Source organism: Muntiacus reevesi, chromosome 3 (genome assembly GCF_963930625.1).
Source record: "Muntiacus reevesi chromosome 3, mMunRee1.1, whole genome shotgun sequence".
Classification (NCBI taxonomy): domain Eukaryota; kingdom Metazoa; phylum Chordata; class Mammalia; order Artiodactyla; family Cervidae; genus Muntiacus; species Muntiacus reevesi.
The window spans coordinates 210,739,877-210,755,229 of record NC_089251.1 but is presented as its reverse complement, the minus strand read 5'-3'; the positions used below and the strand labels follow the sequence as shown (position 1 = coordinate 210,755,229).

General features: G+C 41.1%; 1 protein-coding gene across 3 annotated transcripts in view; it reads left to right on the top strand.

Moving 5' to 3' along the window:
* The first annotated feature begins 1,187 nt into the window (after nt 1–1,187).
* Nucleotides 1,188–15,353, top strand: part of ZRANB3 (zinc finger RANBP2-type containing 3) — a 264,527-nt gene continuing 250,361 nt past the window's right edge. For 2 of the 3 annotated variants that reach the window (XM_065931454.1, XM_065931453.1), the window contains exon 1: nt 1,188–1,450. The gene's annotated coding sequence lies outside the window, so the exon portion shown is untranslated. The remainder of the gene's footprint in view (nt 1,451–15,353) is intronic. The other variant, XM_065931455.1, reaches the window with a different exon arrangement.

Sequence of the window (15,353 nt, the reverse complement as noted above, 5' to 3'; positions counted from 1 at the left end):
CCTCAGCTAGGCCTCGAGGGGTTTGCTTTTCACATGGCCCCCGGGTGGGGGCGGTGGGCGCAAGGTACTAGATGCAGCTGCAGCCGCAGCGGCGGGCCAGGCGAGCCGGGGCTCCCTCAGAACCCGACCTCCCAGCGGGGCTGGCAGCAGGAGCACCTCGGCGGGGCCCTGGCTGGAGCGTCGACCGCTCGGCGGGGAAGGCCACCTTCTCACACACCACATCTCTCCCCTGACTGCCTCCTTCTCCGTTAGCGCTACCGGCTGGCGGGCGGGGGAGGGGAGCGAGGCGCGTTATTCCCGGGGAGCTGAGGGAGGGGGAGGGGAGGGCATCTCTTACCCGCGTTACTGAGGAGGAGGAGGCGGCGGTTGGAGCGCGGCGCGGCGGGGCGACGGCGGGGCTGGGTGGGTGCAAGTAGGAGTCTTACGAAAGGGAATTAACCCCATCACCAGCCCGGACACCGGCTCCAGCGGCAGCCGCGGCTGGCAGAATCCCGCCCCTTCCCACCACGCACTAGCTCCGCCTCCTCGTTCTCTTTGAGAGCAGTCGACAAATCATAGGATGTACATCCTTGGAGTGGCAGGAGGATTACCCAATCACACCTCAACAAACGGCCTTCTCTCCACCCCTTCATCTCCTCCCGGGCCGCGGGAGAGCCGTGCCAAATCTTTCTCCACCCTCAAGGGAAAAAGAGCCAATCGGCTGTAAGTATCCGCCCTTGAAGGACACAAAGGACAACCAATAATAAACCTAGGAGGACAGCCATTTTGCCCACTTGAGAAAGAGCCACCTTTTCCCACGAGTTGGAACCTGAGGTTGGGGGAGTTCTGGGAATTTTTACTGACCTCGATGTATTGGAAAGACAACTATATTTCCTCAAGAGTATTTATACTGTTTTATAAGAGGAAAGGGAAATTTTCGTCCTCCATGTGACTGGAGGTGGGGAATGCTGCTGAAGGATTTGGCTCCTCCTCTCAGCGGTAACGGGCTCTGAGACCAACACCTGGTTTCTCCAGCCTCAATGGGGAAAGGCGGGGTGATTGCCCTTCTCGGCTTGCAGCCGACTACAGCTCCCAAAGTGCTTTGTCCCCGCCCACATCCTTTCCTCAGTTTGCTTCCCGCGGGGCCTGACGGGAATTGTAGTTGATGGGAGGTACCCACGCCGCCTCATCGGCCAATGAAAAAGAATATACTTCTGCAGGATTTGGAGTTTGGGGCTGGGAAGTAACCCCAGGGCTGTGGTGAAGCCTTTTCGCCACCCTAATAGAAGAGCGAAAAGCGTTAGAAAAGGGAGTCGGGGAAGAGTGTTTTCTCGGAACGCGGTAGGGATTTTAGATTCCTACTATTTGCACTCTATTACTTTCAGTTTGTCCCTTTGAAGTCACTTCCGCTTTGGGACGGACACAGGCCAAACCCGTGGCGGGAGTTGGAGATTCTGCAGCGGATACCCAGGTGTGGTCGTCCGGGAGTGGCGTGGCGGGATAGTTGGTTGTTTCTTGCGTGAGTGATAGAAAGTTGAACAGAATTTAATTGCAGTTTAAGAAAGAGTGAATGAAATGGGATGGGGGTAGTTCCAAAGTCCAAGATGCCATTCTCCAGCCTGCTCGTAAATCCCGGAGTCTCACTTGTCTTTTGATTTGCCAAGTATTAGATTGCACGCATGAATTTGGGGGAGTGTGCCTCTAAAACCTTCACGTCTTCAGTTTGACTAAAAGGAACCGACTCAGAAGTTCTGAGCGAAGTCTTCCCATTTTTTACAAACCAACTTCTAAAGGCTGGTTCCAAGAAAAACTGCAGAAGGGCTCATGATTGATGCTTGAGAATAGTCTCATTACTTTTTTATTTCTTTTTAGTAAAGCAGGCATTAAACATGTGTCGACCGGATGCCAACTATAGTACCCCGATGAATACAGATCATTAGAAAGGCGTTGGAGCCAAAAGCCTAACAAGTTGAACAATTAGGCCCTGTTTGTACCCCTGTTCGCGTGCTAAGTTCTGTTTGTTTTTACCGTTGAACCTTCGCTTTGAGGTTCCTTGGATAACTCATTGATCAAAGGAAATGCAGAAGGTGGTATCAGACAAGGTCTTCCCCCCCCCCTCCCGCAAAAACAGGACTCCCTCCCCTAGCCTGATGACTTTCACCATCATTTTCACAGACTTTCTCCCATAAGTTCTTACTCAATTTTCTCTCTTCTTTCGCTGAGACTTAGAAATTATATTGAAAATATTTATTGGGAATTTAATACCGTGTTAGGCACTATGCCGCTTTCCTGGTGGCTTTACAGTCTTGTAAAGAATTTGCCTGCAGTGCGGGAGACCTGGGTTCCATCCCTGGGCTGGGAAGATTCGCTGGAGAAGGAAGGAATAGGCTACCCACTCTTGTATTCTTGCCTGGAGAATCCAAGGGACAGGAGCCTGGCGGGCTACAGTGCATGGGGTCGCAAAGAGTCGGACAAGCCTGAGCAATTAAACCCAGGCCAACCAGCCACTATGCCAGATTTAGGAATAGCAGTGCCAAAAAGACAGACTCCTTATCCAAAAGTAATGAGGAAGACAGAAGCCAAACAAAATTAATGATAGGGTTACTTGTTCTCCTATCTCTAAGTCAAATCTTCATTAGTCATGTTTTGCTAGTTTTTTCATTCTATATGTGGAGGACTAAACTAAGCATATTTTCTCTGGTTTTTTTTTTTTCTTTTTTTTTTTTTACTTCAAACACTGATAGCTTTGTGTCCTAGACTGATGAGTGGTGTTTATACATCAACTAGATGGTAAATTTTATAGTGTAATACTGGTAGATACAGGAATGTCATCACACTTTTCAGCCCAGTGTTCTGGGTCCTCCAGACAAAGTGTTGCTTCTTTCTTTTTAATGTTAATTGGGAATTTCTTATAATTTGCACAAAGTTCTTCTGTAGATGCTTAGTTTTTTTTTTTGTCATGAGTGCTTCCAGTGTAAATCAAGTCAATAAATAGTCATGATGGCTTTCATTTTATTGACTGTTTCCTCTGAGCCAGGAATGGTGTTAAGTGCTTTCAGGAGTGTCCCCTTCAACAATCTGCAAGGATTGTTCTGTGACATTTTTATAGGTGAAACTGGAGCTCAGGGAAAACTAAACAAAATTTTTTATTGAAGTATTAGTTGATTTCAAATGTTGCGTTAGCTTCTCCTGTATAGCAAGGTGAGTCAGTTACGCATGTACATATATCCACTCTTAAATTTTTTCCCCTTTAGGTCATTACAGAGTATTGAGTAGAGTTCTCTGTGCTATACAATAGGCCCTTGTTAGTTACCTGTTTTATGTATAGTAATGTGTATATGTCAGTGGGCTTCCCAGGTCGCTCAGCTGGTAAAGAAGCCATCTGCAGTGCGGGAAACCTGGGTTCGATTCTTGGGTTGGGAAGATCCCCTGGAAGAGGGCATGGCATCCCACTCCAGTAGTCTTGCCTGGAAAATTCCATGGACAGAGGAGCCGGGTGGGCTTACAGTCCATGGGGTTGTAAAGAGTCGGACATGACTGAGCGACTAAGCATAGCACAGCACATATATTAATGCCAATCTCCCACTTTATCCGTCCTCACCCTCAATAAGACTTTAAGGCCTGGGTCAGCAAACTTTGGAGCTGAGATTCACATCCAGCTCTTGTCTCATTCCTGAATTCTTAACCACTGCTCATCCTGCCTCTTATTTATTAATTTCCCAATATGTGCCAGGCATATAGTGAGAAATGTGAAATTTCATCGTAGGATTCTGGAACCAATAGTGGCAGTCACTTCCTCTTTTAAGTTCTCCTTTGGCATCACATAATAATACTCATTGTATTTAAAAACACAGGAAAATATTTAAAAGGAAGTGAAGCTCATTAGTATTCCTATTGCTCAGAGATACTTCTAGAAATTTTGACGAGTATCTTTTCAGATCTCTATCTTAATAGGTACAGATGTCTATGAATAGTATGAGACTACTTTGCTCGTTTGTAAGTTTTCTTGACTCAAAAAGTAGGCTGTGACTATGACTGAAGATCAATATTATCATTTCTGATGGCTATCTAGAATTACACTGTATGTTTCTAACATAACCATTTCCTAACTTTTTAATTGTGGTAAAAAATATATCAAGTTTACAGTTTTAACCCCTTGTAAGTGTATAGTACTGTAGTGTTAAGTATATGCACCTTGTCATGCAACAGATCTGTGGAAATTTTTCATCTTACAAAACTGAAACTACTTACTGAACAACTTGACTCCTCTTTTCCTGCCTTCCACAGCCCTTGGCAACCACCATTCTACTGTCTGTGTCCAAGAGTTTGACTTTATATGCCTCATATAAGTGGTAAAATCATGAAGTATTTGTCCTTCTGTGATTGGCTTATTTCACTTAGCATCCTGCTGTCATGGTTCATTCATGTCGTGACATATGACTGGATTTCCCCCTTTTTTTTTTTAAGGCTGAAATAATATTTTATTGCTTACAATCCATGCATATTCAGTATTTTATTTATCCATTCATCTGCTGGTGAACATTTATGTTGCTTCCACTTATTGGCTGTTGTGAGTAATGCTGCAGTAAATGTTGATGTCGCTTCAAGATCCTCTTTTTAGACATATGTGTCTATATCCTTTTGGACATATGTGTTCTTTTGGATATTTGTATATACATATGTATACTTCTGGATATATAGCTACACCCAGAAGTGGGATTGCTAGATCAACTATTAATTTTTAAAAGCAATGCTATCATGAGCATCATTTTTTTATGCTTTCCTGATTATCCCTTAAATCTAACTTTTTTGGAATAGTGTGACTTTGTATTATTTATTTCCTAATACAAAACCCTGTAATTCCTAAATTGCTTTTCAGAGAGATTATGCCTGTTTTCTTTCCTACTGACTAACAGTGTTTCAGAGCACCAGCTTCCCATCTTTTATTCTAGTCAGTCTGATTGTAAAAAGTGATCCATCATTTATTTAATTCTATCTAGTTGAATTTGGTTGATGTTGAGCATCTTTTATGTGTATGTTGTTCATTGTTGTTTAATCTCTTTTGAGTAGACTGTTATCTTTCATAGACTCTTAGTAATTCTAAAGAAATTACTTCATAGGTTTTTAACTTGTCGTGTATTTTGCTTTTACTCTCATTTTGAATTTGATGTTTTTAACTTTTTAATCCTGTTTTTCTTTGACATAGTATAAATTATTTTAGTGTTGAAATTTATGTCTTTGCCTTTATGGTTTCTAGATTATTTGTGATACTTAAAAAAGTTTTATGATGAATAGAAAGTAGATAATAAAACATAATATATATATGCAATTTTTATCTGTTTTTACATTTGATTTTGAAACCATGTAGCCAGATTGGGAGTTGAACCCATGGGTTGGTACTTGGACCTCGCCAAAACCCAGACTGGCACTTGAACCCACAGACTTTTAGCTGAGACCACGTATAATCTTAGGAATTAATAAAGCTCATGTTCTTGATGTCTTATCACAGCAAGTATTGAATGAGAAAGAAACTCATAGGTAAGAAATGGATTTATTTAGAGAGAAACACACTCCACAGGCAGTGTGGGCCATCTCAAAAGGTAACAGTGGCCGCAGACTGTGGGGTTGACAGTTTTTATGTTGTTTAGTTGCTAAGTCATGACTGACACTTCTGGACCCCATGCACTGCAGCACACCACGCTTCCCTGTCCTTCACTATTTTCCACAGTTTGCTCAAACTCATGTCCATTGAATCGGTGATGCCATCCAACAAATCTCATCCTGTCACCCCTTCTCCTCTTGTCCTTAATCTTTGCCAGCATCAGGGTCTTTTCTAATGAGTTAGCTCTTTGCATCAGATGGCCCAAGTATAGGGGCTTCAGCTTAACCATCAATCATTCCAATGAACATTCAGTATTGATTGCTTTGATCTCCTTGCTGTACAAGGGACTAAAGAGTTTGCTCCAACCCCACAATTTGAAAAAATCATTTCTTTGGCACTCAGCATTCTTTATGGTCCAACTCTCACATCCATACATGACTACTGGAAACCATAGCTTGGAGTGTATGGACCTTTGTCAGCAAAGTGATGTCTGTGCTTTTTAATACACTCTGTAGGTTAGTCATAGCTTTTCTTCCAGAGAATAAGTGTCTTTTAATTTGGTGACTGCAGTGATTTTGGAGCCAAAGAAAATAAAATCTGCCATTGTTTCCACTTTTCCCGCATCTGTTTGTCACGAAGTGATGGGACCGGATACCATGATCTCAGTTTTTTGAATGTTGAGCTTTAAGCCACCTTTTTTACTCTCCTCTTTCACTTTCATCAAGAGGCTCTTTAGTTCCTCTTCACTTTCTACATATGGTATCATCTTCATATCTGAGGTTGCTAATATTTCCCCAGGCAGTCTTGATTCCAGCTTGTGCTTCATCTAGCCCTCCATTTCTTCATGATGCACTCTGCATATAAATTAAATAAGTACAGTGACAGTATATAGCCTTGACATACTCCTTTTCTGATTTTGAACCTGTCCATTTTTCCATGTCCTGTTCTAACTATTGATTCTTGTCCTGCATACAGGTTTCCTAGGAGTCAGGTAAGGTGATGTAGTATTCCCATCTCTTTAAGAATGTTCCACAGTTTATTGTGATCCACCCAGTCAAAGAGTTTAGTGTAGTCAGTGAATCAGAAGTAGATGTTTTTCTGGAGTTTCCTTGCTTTTTCTGTGATCCAACGGATGCTGGCAGTTTGATCTCTGGTTCCTTTGCCTTTTCTATATCCAGCTTGTACATCCGAAAGTTCTTGGTTCACATACTGCTGAAACCTAGTTTAAAGGATTTTGAACATTACCTTGCTAGCATGTGAAACATGCTATTTTGAACATTCTTCTGCATTGCCCTTCTTTGGGATCAGAATGAACACTGACCTTTTCCAGTCTCGTGGCCAGTGCTGAACCTTCCACATTGAGTGCAGCGCTTTAACAGCATCATCTTTTAGGATTTGAAATAGATCAGCTGATATTCCATTACTCCACTAGTTTTGTTGGTAGTAATGCTTCCTAAGGCCTACTTGACTTCACAGTCCTGGAATATCTGGCTCTAGGTGAGTGACCGCACCATCTGGTTATCTGGGTTGTTAACACCTTTTTTTTTTTGTTATTCTGTGTACTCTCTCCACCTCTTTTTTTTTTTTTTTTTTTTTTTGGCCACCTCTTCTTAATCTCTTCTGCTACTCTAAGACCCTTGCTATTTCTATCCTTTACTGAGCCCATCTTTGCATGAAATGTTCCCCTGGTATCTCTAATTTTCTTGAAGATATTTCCAGTCTTGCCCATTCTGTTGCTTTCCTCTATTTCTTTGCATTGTTCACTTAAAAAGAAAGACTTTTCCTTATCTCTCCATGCTGTTCCCTTGAAGTCTGCATTCAGTTGGGTATATCTTTCTCTTTCTCCTTTGCAGTTCAGTTCTCTTCTTTTCTCAGCTGTTTGTAAGGCCTTCTTAGATAACCACTTTGACTTCTTGCATTTCTTTTTCTTTGGGATGGTTTTGGTCACCACCTCCTATGCAGTGGTATAAATGTCTGTCCTTCGTTTTTCAGTCCCTCTGTCTACCATATCTAATCCTTTGAACCTATTCGTATTTATTATTTATGTTTTGTTCAGTCCCTCAGTCGTCTCCGACTCTTTGCGACCCCATAAACTGCAGCACGCCAGGCTTCCCTGTCCTTCACCATCTCCCACAGCTTGCTCAAACTCATGTCCATTGAGTCAGTGATGCAGCTCCTCCTCTCTTGTCCCCTTTCCCTGCCTTCAATGTTTCCCAGTATCAGGGTCTTTTCTCCTGAGTCAGCTCTTTGCTTCAGGTGGCCAAAGTATTGGAGATTCAGCTTTAGCGTCAGTCCTTCCAATGAATATTCAGGGTTGATTTCCTTTAGGATGGACTGGTTTGATCTCCTTGCAGTCCAAGGGACTCTCAAGAGTGTTCTCCAACACCACAGTTCAAAAGCGTCAGTTCTTCAACACTCAGCCTTCTTTCTAGTCCAACTCTCACATCCATACAGGACTACTGGAAAAATCATAGCTTTAACTAGATGGACCTTTGTTGGCAAAGTAATGTCTCTGCTTTTTAATATGCTGTCTAGGTTGGTCATAGCTTTTCTTCCAAGGAGCAAGCATCTTTTAATTTCATGGCTACAGTCACCATCTGCAGTGATTTTGGAGTCCAAGAAAAAGTCTGTCACTGTTTCCATTGTTTCCCCATCTATTTGCCATGAAGTGATGGGACCGGATGCCATGATCTTCGTTTTTTGAATGTTGAGGTTTAAACCAGCTTTTTTTACTCTCATCTCACTTTCATCAAGAGGCTCTTTAGTTCCTCTTCACTTTCTGCCATAAGGGTGGTGTCATCTCCATAGCTGAGGTTATTGATATTTCTCCCTGCAATCTTGATTCCAGCTTGTGCTTCTTCCAGCCCTGCATTTCACATGATATGTTCAAATATAAGTTATATAAGTTATAAATATAACTATAAATAAATATAAGTTAAATATTGGTGACAATATGCAGCCTTGATGTACTCTTTTCCCAATGTGGAACCAGTTCATTGTTCCATATCCAGTTCTAACTGTTGCTTTTTGACCTGCATATAGATTTCTCAGGAGGCAGCTGAAGTGGTCTGGTATTCCCATCTCTTTAAGAATTTTACACAGTTTGTTGCGATCCACACAAAGGCTTTAGCATGGTCGTCGCTCAGTTTTGTCCAACTCTTTGCGGCCCCATAGACTGTAGCCTATGAGGCTCCTCTGTCCATAAGATTCTCCAGGCAAGAATACTGGAGTGGGTTGCCATTTCCTTCTCCAGGGGATCTTCCCCACCCAGGGATTGAACCCGGGTCTCCCATATTGCAAGCAGACGCCTTTACCCTCTGAGCCACCAGGGATATTTTTCAATAAAACACAAGTAGATGTTTTTCTGGAATTGTCTTGCTTTGTCTATGACCCAACAGATATTAGCAATTTGGTCTCTGGTCCCTCTTCCTTTTCTAAATTGGGTAATTTCATAGGCTAATGAGTGGGAGGAGTATTCCAAATATTTGGGGGAAGGAGTGGGGATTTCTAGGAATTGGGCCACTGCCCATTTTTTTGTCCTTTATGGTTAGCCTTAGAACTGTCATGGTGCCTGTGTATGTATCATTTAACTTGTTGATACGTTACAATGAATGTGTACTGAGGCTCAAGGTCTAGTGGAAGTCAAATATGTGCTATCTTGAACCTGTTTCGTTCTAATAAGTTTATGTCATGTCGTCAGACTATGTTCTTCTTTTAAAGGTTGTGCCCTGCCCACCTCCCTCCTGTTTCACTTTCACAATTTATATATACTTGGTTTTGTTTGGGTTCTCTTCTGTTTCATTGTTCTGTCTTTTCTTTGACTTGTACCATACCCATTTTCTTAATTTCTGTAACTTTATGTTTTTGTATCTGGTATGGTGTGCTTTCACTTCTTTAGATATTTTCTCGCTGTTCTCACATTTTCTTGCTTTTTATTAGATGGATTTTGGTGTCATTTTGTCAAGTTAAAAACAAATATCTGCACTTATAATTTTTTGGCTGCACCGTGTGGTATGCAGGATCTTAGCGCCCAGGTCAGGAACCGAACCCTTTCTCCCTGTAGATAAAGTGCAGGCAGAGTCTTAACCACTGGACTGCCAAGGAAGTCCCAATATCTGTACTGTTATATTTTAACAAAATACAAGTTTGATATTTTTACAGATGTAGAATACTACCTAAAGGCATATTCATTTCATATTAACAGTACAGGATTTTTCATTGTATAGTCAAGGTTAATTGGGGCATTCTGTGCTTTGTTAAAATATGTTTTTATTAGAGTTGGAGCTAAGTGGTGACAGTTTAAGAGCACATATAATTTTTAAAAATATATACTTACTTTTTATACAAAGGCTAATATTTTGTAGGGGCTTTCTGTAGGATCTGATAACTTCTGAATGCTTTTATTTCTATTTGTAACTACTTATTCTACTGTGTCTTTTCAGAGTACCTCAGATTTACCCTATCTCCTTAATGTGTTCCTCTTCTTTTTTACTCTCTATATCAATTGTGTATTTGGTCATGAAATATTGAGCATCTCTTATGAAAGGTATTAGGTAATGGTCAAGAAGATGGACTTCAGGCTGTGAAGGCTTGATTGTGAGTTCTTCCTTGTACTCCTTGAGTGACCTTTGGCAGAATACTTAACTATCAAGTGCCTTTGTTTTCTTATCTGTAAAACTGAGACAAAGGAAATCGCAGGCCATTGTTAAACTAAAATGACTTAATATATGTAAAGCATTTAATATATGCCTGGTGCTTAGTGGGTGCTGGATTTTGTTAATATTATTTTTATTGACCTGGGCTAATACTAGAGTAATGCTTCCTAAGGCCCCTTTGACTTCACACTCCAGGATGTCGGACTCTAGGTGAGTGATCACATCATTGTGGTTATCTGGGTTCTTAAGATTTTTTTTGTACACTTCTTCTGTGTGTTCTTGACACCTCTTCTTAATATCTTTTGCTTCTGTTAGGTCTATACCTTTTTGTCCTTTATTGTGCCCATATTGGCATGAAATAGTCCGTTGGTATCTCTTAATTTTCTTGAAGCAATCTCTAGTCTTTCCCATTCTGTTGTTTTCCTTTATTTCTTTGCATTGTTTACTTCGGAAGGTTTTCTTATCTCTCCTTGCTTTTCTTTGGAATTCTGCATTCAGATGGATATAGCTTTCCTTTTCACCTTTGCCTTTAGCTTCTTTTTTCTCAGCTATCTGTAAGGCCTCCTCAGACAACCATTTTGCCTTTCCTTTTCTTGGAGATGGTTTTGATCACCACCTCCTGTATATTGTTAATGAACTTCCATCCATAGTTCTTTAGGCACTCTGTCTATCAGATCTGTTGCCTTGAATCTATTTGTCACTTCCACTGTATAATCTTAAGGGATTTGATTTAGGTCATACCTAAATGGCCTAGTGATTTTCCCTACTTTTTTTCGGTTTAAGTCTGAATTTTGCAATAAGGAGTTCATGATGTGAGCCACAGTCAACTCCTGATCTTGTTTTTACTGACTGTATAGAGCTTCTCCACCTTTGGCTGCAAAGAATATAATCAATCTGGTTTTGTATTGGCCGTCTGGTGATGTCCATGTGTAGAATCATCTCTTGTGTTGTTGAAAGAGGGTGTTTGCTCTGACCAAACAAGTTTGCCAAGTTTTGTTCTCTTAGCAAAACTCTGTTAGCCTTTGTCTTGCTTCATTTTGTACTCCAAGGCCAAACTTGCCTGTTACTCCAGGTATCTCTTGACTTCCTACTTTTGAATTCCTGTCCCCTTTGATGAAAAGGACATCTTTTTTGGTGTTAGTTATAGAAGGTCTTGTTAGGTCTTCATAGAACCATTCAACTTCAGCTTTTTTGGCATCAGTGGTTGGGGCATAGACTTGGATTACTGTCATATTGAATGGTTCGCCTTGGAAACGAACAGAGATCGTTCTGTCATTCTTGAGATTGCATCCAAGTACAGATTTTTGGACTCTCTCGTTGAATATGAGGGCTTTGGAAGCATCACTGTGAACAAAGCTAGTGGAGGTAATGGAATTCAGCTGATCCATTTCAAATCGTAGAAGATGATGCTGTTAATGTGCTGCATTCAGTATGCCAGCAAATTTGGAAAACTCAGCAATGGCCACAGGATTGGGAAAGTTCAGTTTTCATTCCAATCCCAAAGAAGGGCAATGCAAAAGGATGCTCAAACTACCACACAATTGCTCTCATTTCACATGCTGGCAGAGTAATGCTCAAAATTCTCAAAGGTAGGCTCCAACTTCAACAGTACATGAACCAAGAACTTCCAGATGTTCTAGTTGGATTTAGAAAAGACAAAGGAACCAGAAATCAAGTTGCCAACATCCACTGGATTATAGAACAAGCAAGACAATTCCAGAAAAGCATCTGCTTTATTGACTACGTTAAAGCCTTTGACTGTGTGGATCACAACAAACTGTGTAAAATTCATAAAGAGATGGGAATACCAGACCACCTTAGTTGCCTCCTGAGAAACCTGTATGTGGGTGAAGAAGCAACAGGACTGGACATGGAACTGGATATGGAACAGTGGACTGCTTCCAAATTGGGAAAGGAGTACGTCAATGCTGTATATTGTCACCAGCTTATTTAACTTATATTTGAGTACATCATGTGAAATGCAGGGCTGGATGAAGCACAAGCTGGAATCAAGATTGCAGGGAGACTTATCAATAATCTCAGATATGCAGATGATATCACCCTTATGACGGAAAGCAAAGAGGAACTAAAGAGCCTCTTTATGAAAATGAAAGAGGAGAGTGAAAAAGCTGGCTTAAAATTCAGCATTCAGAAAACCAAGATCATGGCATCTGGTCCCATTACTTCGTGGAAAATAGATGGGACACAATGGAAACAGTGACAGACTTTATTTTCTTGGGCTCCAAAATCACTGCAGATGGTGACTGCAGTCATGAAATTGAAAGACACTTGATCCTTGGAAGAAAAGCTATGACAAACCAAGACAACGTATTGAAAAACAGAGACATTACCTTGCTGACAAAGGTCCATCTAGTCAAAGCTATGGTTTTTCCAGTAGTCAACATATGGATAGGAGATTTGGACCATAAAAAGTCTGAGCACCAAAGAACCAATGCCTGTTAATTGTGGTGTTGGAGAAGTCTCTTGAGAGTCCCTTGAAATGCAAGGAGATCAAACCAGTCACTTCTAAAGGAAATCAATCCTGAATATTCGTTGGAAGGACTGATGCTGAAGCTCCAATACTTTGGCCACTGGATGTAAAGAGCTGACTTATTAGAAAAAACACTGATGCTGGGAAACATTGAAGGCAGGAGGAGAATGGGACGACAGAGTACAAGATAGTTGGATGGTATCACTGACTCATATTGGCATAGCAGATATTAGATATGGCAGTTTTAAAATGGATATGAGTCTGAACAAGCTCCAGGAGATGATGAAGGACAGCGAAACCTGGCATGTTGCTGTTCATGGGTCACAAATAGTCAGATACAACTTAGCGACTGAACCACAATGCTAGAGTGGGTGTGTGCCTACCAAGTTACTTTTGTCTTGTCCAACTCTTTGCGACCCTATGGACTGTAGCCTCCCAGGCTTATTTGTCCATAGGATTCTCCTGGCAATAATACTGGCCATAATACAAGGATAAATAATAGTTTGCCTTGCCCTCCTCCAGGGGATCTTCCTGACCCCGGGATTGAACCCATTTCTCATATGTCTTCTGCATTGGCAGGTGTGTTTCTTTACTACTAGCGCCACCTGGGAAACCCAATGCTAGTGTACTGAAGTAAAACAGGATGACAAGTTTGTGGTCCTTGAGTTTATAAAGACATTGTAATGAGAGAGGAAACAGATCAAAATAATTTTCAATCACAGTAAGTGCATAAAGCAAGTGAACTGATCCTAAGGTACATGTAGGAGAGTCCTATTGGGAAGTACTGCATATTCCTGAGGAACACTGATGGCTTGGGGTGGGTGATGCCTGTCGGAGTGGAAAGAAACGAATGGGATGGCAATATGTTTGGGGAATAGTTAATAATTAATCAATTTAATGTGGCTAAAGAAGTGAAAAACAAGAATGAACTCAATTTACTGGTTTGAGTAACTTCATGATTGCACCATTATTGAGACAGTTGGTCAGGGAGCACACGGTTTGATGGAGACTAGAAGACTTTGGTCTTGGACATTTAGGCTAGAAGTGTCTGTGTGTGCGGTCAGGCCAGTCAGGACGGCTGTTCTGTTGGGCTGTGTGCGCTGCCTGCTCCATCAGCCAGTGCTTCCTCTGTGCCCTGCTCACCTGACTGACCTTCCTGCTTACATTTCCCCCAGGCCAACTAGTGATTGCTTTTATCAAAGAGATCTTGAGGGTGGGCTTCTCTACTGGTTTCTCTACAGTTTCCCAGGTAACTGATGTACCCACCAGACATCAATTCCCCACCTAACCCCGGGGAGCAAAGGCCGCCACCTTGCCTTGCCTCCTGTTAGCAGCACGTGGTGGGGTACGTCTCCAGAACCCTGCTTGCAGACGTGTAAGTGCCGTCATCCATTAAACTGCTGTCTCTGTTGCTAACTCCAGGCTCTTTCTTCGGTCTTAAAACTGGGCAAGTGCAGGCCTTATTGGACTGTGGGGTGCAGCCCAGCACTTTGAGACATCCAAGATGTCAGGTAAGTAATTAGATGTAGGAGCCTGAAGCTAAGAGATTATATAATATATTACCCAGACTATTTGTAGTACTCCTCTAAAGATTGTCCTTGTCCCCACATCCATTCTTACAAATTTGCCAAGGTAATATTTGTAAAGTAGTGACTTGGTTAAACTCTAGGAAAGGCTCCCGATTTCTTACAGAATAAAGTCTAAACTCTTTTTTTAATATGGCATAAGGAAACCTCCCTGACCTGACCTATTTTTACTTCTTTACCACTTGTCACAAAGCGTTTAATTTTTTAGTTATGCTAAACTGCTTAGAATTTTGTGAAACTTTATAGTTTTGCAAATATGGCCTCTTTCTCTTTAGAATCTCCTTGATTTTCCATCAGCAAACTCCCCTCTTTCTTTAAGTTTTGAGTTACATCAAGTATTTAAATAAGGTGTACTGCATTCCAAGCATTTTTTCTAAGTGAAGCCTCCTTGATTGCTGATTGCTTGCTCCCGCATGTGGTTCAACACTCTCACTTATGTGTGGTATTGTTATGTATACTTCTCTCACAGCGCTTCCTTCATTGTGCTGCAATTATTTGTTTATAACTCTTATTTCCATCTTAGATTTAGCTGGAGGGTGAGGCTCCAATGGCACAAAGTCATCTTTGTTTACCTGGCACCCTCTTCAATGCCTAATACATAATAGCCACTCAACAGTTACTTGTTGAATGAATGATTTTAAGAGGCAGTGTTGCATAATAGCAAAATTCAGACTTTGCATTAGACCAGTTAGAGTTCTAGACTTAATATCACCACTTACTAACTGGTGATAAATTATTTAATATCTCTGAATCTCAGTTTTCTTGTCCTTAATGTGAGGATAATGGTAACTTATCTTTGTGAGTTGTTTTGAGAATTATAGATTTTCTAAATTTTCCTACTGTACTGCCTGACAGAAAGAGATCATTCATTAGTAGGAGTTATTTTATCTTTCTGAAAACAGTTCCCTGTGGAATGGAAGATTGTAGTGTCCTTGCTTTTAAAGTAATTAGATATTAGATATGGCAATTTTAAAGTCCCATCGGTTATTTTAAAAATATTATGTAATTTTATGGTTTTCTGAACTTAATCTTTTATCATT